Source organism: Telopea speciosissima, chromosome 10 (genome assembly GCF_018873765.1).
Source record: "Telopea speciosissima isolate NSW1024214 ecotype Mountain lineage chromosome 10, Tspe_v1, whole genome shotgun sequence".
NCBI lineage: Eukaryota > Viridiplantae > Streptophyta > Magnoliopsida > Proteales > Proteaceae > Telopea > Telopea speciosissima.
Window position 1 is genome coordinate 42,982,486 of NC_057925.1, and position 12,183 is coordinate 42,994,668.

Here is a 12,183-nt window from a genome sequence, read left to right on the forward strand (position 1 = left end):
AAATCACTATGAATCAAGTCAAGGCGACCACTTTGCCTCGTTACTGACTTATGTGGCCTCTTTGTCAGTTTGGCCTCTACACAAGTAGTACATTTAGACACCGGTGGCTTTCCAAGGCTATCAATAAGACCTAACTTGCATAATCTAGATAAATAGGGAGCACTAATATGTCCTAATCTATTATGCCACAAATTAAAAGAGTCAACAATATAAACGGAAGAAGCACTCGGCTTATCTTTTATTACATTGAACACGATTACAAAAAGACCATCACTTACATAACCCTTTCCAACAAAAATATCATTCTTCAACAAGTACAAGTTTGTCAAATTCAAAGGTGAGTTTAAACCCTGACCTTATTTAGAAGTGGACCGAAACCAAATTTCGCTTGATGTCGGAACATGAAGCACTTCCCTTAAGACAAGTGTCTTACCCAAGTGAGCTTCAATGTGACGGTTCCTTTACCGGTAACATTAGAAGATTGGGAATTTTCCATAAAAACTTGATCACCCGAATTAACAACAAAGTAAGTACCGAACGCATTGCGATCTCCACAAATATGTCGAGTTGCACCCGTATCAAGTATCCAATCTTTTGGTTTTTCAACCAAACTTACTTCTGTAATCATGGCGGTGAAAATGTCCTCCTCCAGTAAATTAGCCTTCACTTTCTCAGATTTCATGGACTTCTTGTTCCGACAGTCTCTCTTAAGATGACCATGCTTACCACATGTGAAGCACTTCACTTTTGACCTCTTGAAATTCTTGCCTTTCTTGACTTGAAGACCTTTTTTGAAATGACCTTGTTTGTTTGATTCGACAAGGTTGGCTTTGAGTCTTGTGTACCCAAGAGGCTTTCCACCATTGTCCTTGTTCCTGTTCCTCTCCTCGATCTTGATACGGATCACAATCTGTTCAAAGGACCATTCCTTTCTCTTGTGTTTCATATTATTTTTGAAATCAGTCCAAGAGGGAGGGAGTTTTTCAAGGAGGGAACTTGTGACGAAAAACATCAGGAAGAATAACATTTTCCTTAGATAACCTTCCCACCAAGATTTGAAACTTATCAATTTGGGAAGAGATGCTTTCGTCGTCGGTCATTTCAAAATTCAAGAAATTTGCTACCACATATTTCTTGCTGCCTGCATCATCAAGAGTATACTTGTTGCATAAAGCGTTCCAGATCATATATGCATACTCGTATGAGTTATACACATTGTATAGATCAATGGAAAGCGCATTCAATATCCGATTTTTACACTGAAAATCAGCTTGAATCCATGCAATCCGTTTTACATCTTCTTCCAGAACCTCACTTTGTGGTGGTTTGGGATCCGTCAATGCAAAAGCAACCCCTATTTGGGTTAAAGCAAAAAGAAGCATTTGCCTCCATCTCTTAAAATTCTGCCCATCAAATTGTTCGATCTTATCGAACTCTCCAACAATACTCATCTTCTCCAATGCGGGTTGAAGAGTGGTAACAGCAGGGACCACATTAGTTGGAATAGGATCAACACTGGATGTGTCCTTTTGACCAAGTGTATCTTGTCCAGCCATAGTCTTAAATCTGTTTATAACAGTATTAAGATCCACTGTTAGAAACAGTCACGGCGATTAAAGACCTTAAGATTGTTATCAGCAGACTATGGGCAGAACAATATAAGAATACAAACAGTAATAAAAGCATAAACAGTAGTACGAAACAAGAGTATAAATAATCAAATAAATATACATACTTGGTATTTACAGGATATCGCCAAAGGAGATAGTAGGTTGGATCGAGTCGTATCTAGATGACACTCTCCTTAAGGTCTTTAATCGCCCCTTATTAGTGCAGACCGGGAACAGTGCGATTATACCTCCAAGATGAAATGATCCACTAATCACTAAAGATGGCACTCCCAAAGTGATTACAAAAGGGGTCCGAAAGCTATACTCAACACACAGAGACAGTAAGGATGGACAGAAACACTCTCTGATGAAAACAGAGAAGAACCATTCCTTGAGAAGCAACAAAACAGGAAAAAACGAAGTGAAGTTACCCCTGCCAATACCCTTGTATATATAGAATACATAGAGGTAGGTTGTAAAGGTAATGTACGTATACAGGCGTCCCTGTATACCGTACCCACACCCAAACTCGGCTCGGCTCGGCCCGGCCCGGTTCGGTTCGGCACGCGTGATTTAAAAGCACCCCGGACCAACCCCCCACACAAGTGAGAGGACACACTTCTCTCTAAGGAACCCATGTCCCTTAAGGACCCATGAATACTTATAAGCAAGCTCACATCCTTGAAGCTAACCAATGTGGGACTAAACAACATTGGTTCTTTTACAAATGCAACTCAAAATATGGAGGGAAATGAAAACTCAAATTTGAATAAGATTGGTGAAAATACTTTTTAGACAAAAGACAAAAGACAAAAACCACATGTGACAAAGACCTTTTGAATCTTTAGTGTGATGAGATGGAATGAAATTGAATATAATTTCATTACATATAATTTTTATCCAACAAACAGCCGATCCTTGAGATCCATTATTCTCGTGCGAGAGGACGAAGCAAAGACTCATGCAAGAGTTGTCCAAGCATCACATGAGGTAGTAGCTCCAACAATATGAGAAATGGTCGATTCAGACAACGACGACACGACCTAGCTGAGAATCAACTGGTCCTGCCATTCCCATAGCGCAGCCGCTGCCGGAGCAGATGTGGCATCTGGACAGGGGAACGAACCATCTACAAACCCTAACAAATCATAACCTCGCAGAAGAGGTAATAACTGAGTCTTCCACAGCATGTAGTTGGAAGAATTTAGCTTCAAAGGAAGCTTAGGCGAGACATTAGGAGCGACAACAGCAATGGAAGCCGAAGAAATCGAAGATTGAGAACCAAACTCCGCCATTGAAGATGAAAGAAACGAACGGAAGCTTTCAAGAAACGAAAAAAAAAAAGAAAAAGAAACCCTCAAGAAACAGAAAGAACCAGGAAATCAAGAAACATTAACTCGCGAGAGGAAAAGCGACTCGTGATACTATGTAAGATATGTGAATGATATTTTCTCATTAATTATCTCAAGGGTACAACCGTATATATATAATACAAGAATGTAACTACCTTAGGCAAGTGGTCAAGTGACTAATGCTGAGCTGGCTTCTCTAATACATGGAGAAGTGTCCATAACACTGTCAACATGGCAGCACTTCAAGCTTCAAGTTTCTCAAGGGCTTCATGGTCGTCTTCATCTTCTTCACGATGTCTAAGCAGCGGGACTGAAGCAATGATCCAAGCCCCTAAACTCCGGTCAAATAGACTCATACTCCCTAGGCTCCCCTCAAGAGATTTGGTGGAGGAATTGAAAATGAGAAGTGGATACAACAACACAACCACCACCACAACCATAACAGAATCAAAGCCTAGTACTGACACCACCACTAAAGATATTATTGAACGGCTAAATTCCAATTCCAAGGTGGTGGCCGAGCTTCACGCCGTTATCGAAGCAGCCGCAGACAGAGCAGAAATGCACACCAACATTGGAGAGCATGCAGCGGAATAACTGGAACCACCTCATCCTCACCTCCATTAACGCTATCACCTTGTCCACCGTAACCATGGTTGGCCTGACAGCCACCACCTATGGAACGGGAGCAACTCTTTTAGCATTCAAGCTCTCCTCCACCCTCTTATATTCGACAGCCACTGGGAAGTTGGTGGTGATGAACAAGATCCAGCCCTCCCAGCTCGCAGAAGAACAACAAAACGCAGTGGGGCTGTTCAAACAGCTCGAAAGGGAAATTCAAACAACCCTTGCAATCGGGACTCCCACAGCAAGGGATGTGAAGGATGCCATGGACAAGGTCTTGGCTATCAATAGGGCCTACCCTCTTCCCTTGCTTGGAACAATGTTAGACAAGTTCCCTGCGACGTAATAACGTGAATGTATTTCCTTGATTTCATTCCTCTCAATGGAGAGTTTATATACATAATACAAGAGATGAGATCCTAGTTATTCTAAACTAGGAATAGATTACAATAGAATTACAATCAAATATTGTGTTTCCCTATTCAAGGGATTGAGTCCTACAAGGTAAGATTTTATGATCACATGTGGAGATTGTGTTCTACAAGGTAGAATTCTGTGATCACATGTGGATGGCTGAGAAAGGAAAGGATATCAGTCGATATCTCTCAATACACCCCCTCAAGGTGGAGAATCGGTTGGCCGAATCTTCAACTTGTCCCTTAAGAAACTGAATCACATCAAACCAATTAAGTGGCTTAGTGAGTGTGTCTGCAAGCTGATCATGGGTAGAAATAAACTGAACCTGCAGCTGTCATTTGGACACACGATCACGAACAAAGTGGAAATCAATTTCCACGTGTTTGGTGCACACGTGAAACACAGGATTTGCAGACAAGTAGGTTGCTCCAATATTGTCACACCACAAGATCGGTGGTTCGGCCAGTGGACAACCCAGCTCATGCAAGAGAGATTCCAACCAGTCCAATTTGGCCGATGCATCAACCAGGGCTTTATATTCAGCCTTAGTTGATGAACGGGCCACAGTGCGCTACTTCCGAGAGGTCCAAGAAATTAAGTTAGGCCCGAGAAAAATTACAAACCCTCCTGCAGACTTGCGATCGGTGTGGTCACCGGCCCAATCAACCTTTGAGAAAGCCTGAAGAGAGCGTACAGGGGAACGCTTAATGAAAAGTCTATGAGACTGAGTACTCCGAAGATAACGAAGGATCCTTTTAACAAGCTGCCAATGATCCTCCGTTGGAGCATGCATATACTGACATGCCCTGTTGACCAAAAAACTTACATCAGGCCGAGTAAGGGTAACATATTGAAGAGCACCCACAACAGAGCGATACTTTGTAGGATCGGACATCAATGCACCCCCTGAGTCAGATGACTTAGCCGTTGTGGCCATTGGAGTTTTGACCGGTTTGCAATCAACCATGCCTGTGCTTTTTAATAAATCGGAGATATATCTAGACTGTGTTAGGACCAGCCCACGAGGATGTTGTACCACTTCAATACCCAAGAAGAAATGCAACGGCCCAAGATCTTTGACAAAAAATTCGCCAGACAATTGATCCATAAGTGATGCAATCATGGCCGTGTCACTACTTGTGATGATTATATGATCAATGTAAATGAGGATGTAACAAACTTGGCGGCCTGTGTGTCTAATAAACAGGGAAGTATCCGTTTTGGACCCTTGAAAACCAATGTTGCAGAGAAAGGTAGATAGCCGTGCAAACCAGGCACGGGGCGCCTGTTTCAGCCCATAAAGGGACTTATGTAGCCTGCATACGAAATGCGGATGAGATGAGTCAATGAATCCTGGAGGCTGAGTCATGTAGACCTCCTCCGTTAGAACACCATACAAGAATGCATTGCTGACATCAAGTTGCTTGATGGACCACCCGTGAGACACAGCTAGGGAGAGAACCAAGCGTACCATGGTCGGTTTGATGACTAGGCTAAAAGTTTCACCATAGTCGAGCCCCTGCTGTTGATGAAAACCTTTAGCCACTAAGCGCGCCTTATAGTGCTCCAGAGACCCATCTGCTTTCCTTTTGATACGGTACACCCACTTGCATCCAATGACATTCATGTTGGGTGTACCAGGGACAAGGGACCACGTCCCATTCCGGATTAAAGCATTAAATTCTTCCGCCATCGTGACCCGCCATTCCTGGACTTTATTTGCCTGCAAAAAACAAGTCGGTTCAATAGCAACAAGTACTGCATTTAAAGCATGGGGCCTGGACCGTAGGTTCATGGAGTGGGTTGGTTGGGCTGGGCCGGTTTGGGGAATGGTGTTGGGTGGATAGAGGTCATGTAGTGGGTGGGTTTGAAGAGGTGGGGAGTTCAGGGATGGTCCATCTAGAGGGAGAGAGGAGGGAGGATTGTGTGTGACTGGTGTAGGTGCAGCCAAGGGCGAGTGGTTTGGTGGAGTGATATCCCTCGCTGGTGATGCCAGGGCCGGAGATTGTACTGCCGGTAATGGCGTGGGCATTGGAACTAAAGGAGCCCTTAGTGGGGCAGATGCCCACGGTGAAGAGAAAGTGGGCGGAGGAGGTGGTGGTCCCAAAATGGATGTGGAAAATGGGAAGGAATCTTCATCAAACCTCACATGTCGAGCAATAATAATGCGGTTTGATGAAAGATTAAGACAGCGGTACCCAAAGTGGGAAGGGTTGTAACCTAGGAACACGCACGAGGCTAAGCGATAATCCATCTTATGTTTATTAAAGGGTCGTAAAAAAGGAAAACAAAGCGAACCAAAAACCTTAAGAAAGGAATAATCCGGACTGTGATGAAAGACAAGTTGGTAAGGTGAGACTCCAAACGAAACCGATGTAGGCATTCGATTAATCAAATAAACAGCTATTTCAAACGTGTAATGCCAATAATGGTGAGGAACAGACCCATGAGCCAAAAGAGAGAGCCCTGTCTCAACGATGTGTCTGTGACGTCGTTCAACAGAGCCCTGCTGCTCATGGGTATGGGGTGCAGAAAGCCGATGAGAAATCCCAATTTTTGAAAAATAGGTGGGTAAAGTACGGTACTCACCACCCCAATCAATTTGAATAGACTTAATTTTGCGACCAAATAAACGTTCAACATGAGATTGAAATTTAATAAACACATCAAAGACCTCAGACTTACGAATAAGAGGATAAAACCACATAAACTTAGTGTTATCGCCCACAAAAACTACATAAAATCGATGTCCATCAACAGAAACTGTAGGCGAAGGGCCCCAAACATCACTAAAAATTAAATCTAACGGAAATAAACTCTTATGGTTTGTAGCAGGTAAAGATAACCGGCTGGCCTTTCCCAACTGACAGGCCTTACAAATACTACTAAGAAGAGAAGAAGAAATTGGTAAATTATTAATTTTTAACATATGACGGAGAAGTTTCTCATGTGGGTGTCCTAGGCGACGAGGCCAGATATCAAGAGAACTACTAACAGCATGATGGCCACTAGGAGAGAAAGAGAGAGCTCGTTGGAGCTTTAGATGGCTCTTGATACCATAATAACGTGAATGTATTTCCTTGATTTCATTCATCTCAATGGAGAGTTTATATACATAATACAAGAGATGAGATCCTAGTTATTCTAAACTAGGAATAGATTGAAATAGAATTACAATCAAATATTGTGTTTCCCTATTCAAGGGATTGAGTCCTACAAGGTAAGATTTTATGATCATATGTGGAGATTGTGTTCTACAAGGTAGGATTCTGGGATCACATGTGGATGGCTGAGAAAGGAAAGGATATCAGTCGATATCTCTCAATACACCCCCTCAAGGTGGAGAATCGGTTGGCCGAATCTTCAACTTGTCCCTGTGACGGTAGAGCCTGCAAATTGGTGGCCACAACAATCGCAACAAAAAGGACTCGGTGGTGGTAATAGAGAAAGGAAGGGAAACAATGGATGGAATGCAAAGCTGGAGGAGGAAATGAGACAAATAGTTGGGGTGCTAAAGAGGAAGGACACCGAAGAGTATGTGAGGCTGAGTAATTTGGCGTTGAAAGTTAATAAGACCCTAGCGATTTCAGGGCCTCTGCTCACAGGCATTGCGGTGGTGGGATCTGCCCTTGTAGGATCAGCTTCTCAGCATCAAGGGTCATGGGCAGTGTTTTTGGGAGTCACTGCGGGAGCCCTAGCAGCCATAGTGAACACAATGGAGCATGGTGGGCAAGTAGGGATGGTATTTGAGATGTACAGGATCAATGCTGGTTTCTTTCGGCTCATGGAGGAGTCCATTGTGTCCAACTTGAAGGAAAGGGAGGTGGAGAAGAGAGAAAATGGGGAGTTATTTGAAAAGAAGGTGGCTCTACAACTGGGAAGGAGTTTGTCCGAACTTAGGGATCTCACAACTTCTTCTTCTTCTTCTCAAAGATATGGAGAGACCACAGAAGAATTTGCCAGCAAGCTCTTCTGATTTTGTCGATAGATAACCCATACACCATCTGCAGTGTAAATCTTATACAAATTTTGGGTCACACAAATTTTGTAGAGAAGAACTTGATTAACTAATTGTAAACTTGAGACAACTGAACAGGAAAATTAATTATTTGAAATATACCCCACTTCTCTTTCTCATCATTTAACTATAGTAGACCAACACTTTCATTAGGGATTGGAATTCATAGAGAGGATGACAAGTAGATTTTTTCTGTGTCGCACAACGACAACTCCAAAACCATGGAAATGAAAGATAAATAAAGAGAGAAAGAAAGCCACTTGATCATGTGTTGTGGCCTGAACCTATGCCCAGACACAATTGGGCACAAAATGACTGGTACAACCCTGCCTTTCCATGTGGGTGGGGAGGTCATTTCATGCCCGGGTGTAATGGTGTCAAAATCAAATCGAAACCGTAAAAATGTTTAATAAATGGTTTGGTTATGGTTTCAAAACTAAGCCCGTTTATTTAAACGGTTTAAATCGAACCGGACCGTTTAACTGAAATAGACCGTTTAACACTCTTAGATGTACATAAATATGTCAAAATCAAACAGAAACCATTTATCGAAACCAACCGTTTAATAAATGGTTCGGTTATGGTTTCAAAACTGAGACCATTTAATTTAGCGGTTTAACCAAAATCGGACCATTTAATCGAAATCGGACCGGTTAACACCCTTACCTGGTTGTGTCTGGGCACAGATACACGCCACAGCGCACGACCGGGTGGCGTTCCTTCTCCTATAAATAAAATAGAAGGAAAATGTGGGGCACATCATTTGGACCAGCACCTTTGTATGATGCCTCATCCCGTTCCTCCATTGGTGCCTCTTGCTAGGTTACCGCACCCAGGCCATTTGCCTATCCCTCTCCCTAAAATAAAGTAAAATAAAATAACTCAATATCATATTATTGGAGCTATGACAGTAGTCAGTACTATTTCATTTGACCACTTTCCTTCGTATAAGTTCAAGCCTTAAAGCTTGAACTCTTCTTCATTTACAAATTGTGACGCTTCAAACCTGGGTAAAAGGTATGGGGGTTGGCCCTTATGGTTATTGTGTGATAATGACTGATGTCTTGCCTATCACATCTATACTACAACGAAAATCTAAAATCATTAAATATAAGATGCTGGTGGCATTTAAGGGTAACACAACTCACAGGATTGATATTAAAGTTGTTAATTTCATTTTTCCAAAGAACACAAAATGTACGAGTTCATTCACATTCTCTCTCTCTCTCTCTCTCTCTCTCTCTCTCTCTCTCTCTCTCTCTATTTTAGGTAAAAGAAGAAATGAGCCAAAACCCACTTAAAACTCTATATCGAGTTCATTCGGTCGACCAACACGATGATTCGGTCGACTAGTTGTTGAACTAACTTCAAGCTGAATCATTCGGACGCATACCGGACGACTCAAGTTGTCTAGTTAAATAATCTAGTTGTCGATAGATTATCCGACCGAATCTGGTTGCTATCGGGGAGTTTTGTCTGTTGCCATTCAGTCGATTGCCACGATGATCTGGTCGATCGGACCCTATTTTCAAAATCTGATCTTCTGATGTATACCTACACAAATGGTCAAATCCTCCTCATTCAAACTCCGATTAACCTGATTATTGTTTCATTGGAAAGCTAACTCAATGACCTTCATTTCCTATGTTTTAGGTTTCCCCAAATTATGACTAGAAAGTACCATGAAAGTCACATGAAGTTGCTATTTTGCACAAAAAAAACTATCTAGTTTTCAATTCTACTACTTTATTGTGGACCCGTTGGTGGTCCAAGCTGATCCAAGGGTCAACTTAACTCATTTTAAGTCCTTAAACTTCATGTTGGGTTCTCTAAATCATATAACACTGAAACAGTCATATTAAATTAAATTTTGCGCAATGTAATACATTTATAGTTCATTTTTACCTTTAAGTACTAATACCCCTCAATTGGACCAAAATTAGCCAGATTCCATCGGAAGAAACCCATCAAGTACCTGTCGATAATATATGATCTTAAATTAGTCCTTTTTGGATACGGGGTATAACCAAGAATAATGCAAGCGGATCACTTTTTATGCCCTAGCTAATTAACTTGTTCCATTGATCACTTATAAGGAGGTTCCTCCCACCTCTGCCTCCCATTGCTCAATGATAGGGAAAGGATTTGTCTTTCTCCCTATATCCCTCAATGGGTGGATGACAGCCCACTTGGTTGCAGTACTTTAGCTCTAGTATTTTATTCTGAGGATGAAGAATCAAACTCTCCTTCTCACATGGCCGGTCTCTAGTACCATCATACTAAGAGCCTTCTGGAGACAATCCTAATAGTCGTCCTGAGTAGCTTGTTACTCCCCACATGCCTTCTGGCAGTCTCAAAACCAGGGCTAAGTCTGACATTCATTGCAGAGATGATAGGATTGGGGAGCTGGTTACAGTTTCTCTCCCAAAGAACACGGTGCTTTACTATTCCAGAAGCCCTCTCATGCATAGCGGGTTTTCTCCTTTATGATTTATGTTCCTCTCTCTTTATTTATGGATCATATTCTCGTTTGGAATGTTAGGGGTCTGAATTTCCTTTCCAAGCAGGTTAAAGTGAAGAATAGGCTCCACATTAACAAGCTTGTCTCAAATGCCGGGTTCTTTTTTCTCTGCTATATATGAGTGTAACTCCATTGGAGAAAGGGTTTCTCTTTGTTCTTCTTGTATAGGTATCTCTTGTTAAATTAGTAGGAACCCTAGTGCCTGGGAGGTGACTTCAATGTTGTTCATGCTCATGAGAAGATGGGGGAGGGTGAGCTTATTGATGAGTAGTTGATGGCTAGTTTTGACACCTATCTCAATTCTATAAAGGCTCTAGATCTTAAATGGATTAACTTCAAGTTTATGTAGTCCAATAGATGACATGGAGCAAATAAGATTTCATACAAGCTTGATAAAGTCCTCTCAAATGATCATTGGGTCAAAGTGTACCCAACATCTAGGATTGTTTTCGATCCCTCGGAAATTTTAGATTATAGACCTATCATCATCCATATTTCTCTTGATGTGTCTTTTGCCCCGAAATCCTTAGATTTTTTTATACATAATTGGAGCACCCAGATTTCCTCGATACTCTTAGAATGGCTTGGTAGAAACCTGAAAGTGAAAAGATCTCCCCCTCCTCATTTTTTCTTAAAAGCTTAAGTCTGTCAAACTTGCTTTCAAGGAAATACAAATGTTTTTGGCAACATCTCTTTTATAGTTAAGGACTATCAAGCCCTTCGATTTGATATTTAAAGACAAATTCAATTTGATGGGACTAACCCTCAATTTGCAGAAGAGGAAAAGGCAAAGGCCCTCTTTATGAAGCTTGGATCTCTGCTGCTCCAAGAAGAGAGCTTCTTTAAGCAAAATTATAAAGTGGCTCACCCTCAATGATTCAAATTCAGGGTTCTTCTATCATTCTCTCACAGCTAGAACTAGGATAATGTAGACTTAGGGTTATTTTGCATTTAAACAATTTTTACACGTATGCATGTGTTAGGATTATATTATTTTCCTTTTTTGTCAAATTTAGGGTTTTGTTGTATGGAAAGACATTGTTGTAAATATTGCATGTAACTAAGGGGTTATTTTTTATATGAATAAACAGTAGCTTCAGTTTATTTCATATGATTTCGTTATATATATTTTAGGCCAAATGTTCTCTGTGCCGAGGGCGCAAGCTGCGCCTAGACACATGGGGATGGGCGGAATAACCACCCTGCCCCCCTTGAATGGCAGCCCATGTGTTTGGGCGTAGGCTATGCTGCGGCACAGAGAACATCAGCCCTATATTTTATTAGGTGAGATTGGGCAACTAACTCTGTTTTGTGATCCAACTGGATCCAAGTAAGTCATCTCTCTTTCCATATTTTTTTTTAAAAAATCCTTGTGTTATATCCTTTCGTTTTATTTCTATACATCATCTGTTGATTATGATGTAATGCATGTTATAAATGAGAATTTTTTTTTTTAATAAAATAGCAAAGAAATAGGAAGACCAATTTAACCGGATTGACCAAACTAACACCTTCCCTTGTTTGCAATTTTACTCATCTCATAATCGAACATAGAAAAGTCACTAATCTCACACCATATAATGTTGTATTTATATCCAAACATATTGTACATACCGAGCACACAAAACTCCATGAAACCTC

At 41.3% G+C, this 12,183-nt stretch overlaps 1 pseudogene; it reads left to right on the forward strand.

Moving 5' to 3' along the window:
- Positions 1-3,193: 3,193 nt before the first annotated feature.
- LOC122643592 lies at positions 3,194-8,052 on the forward strand (annotated as a pseudogene).
- The last annotated feature ends 4,131 nt before the right edge of the window (positions 8,053-12,183 follow it).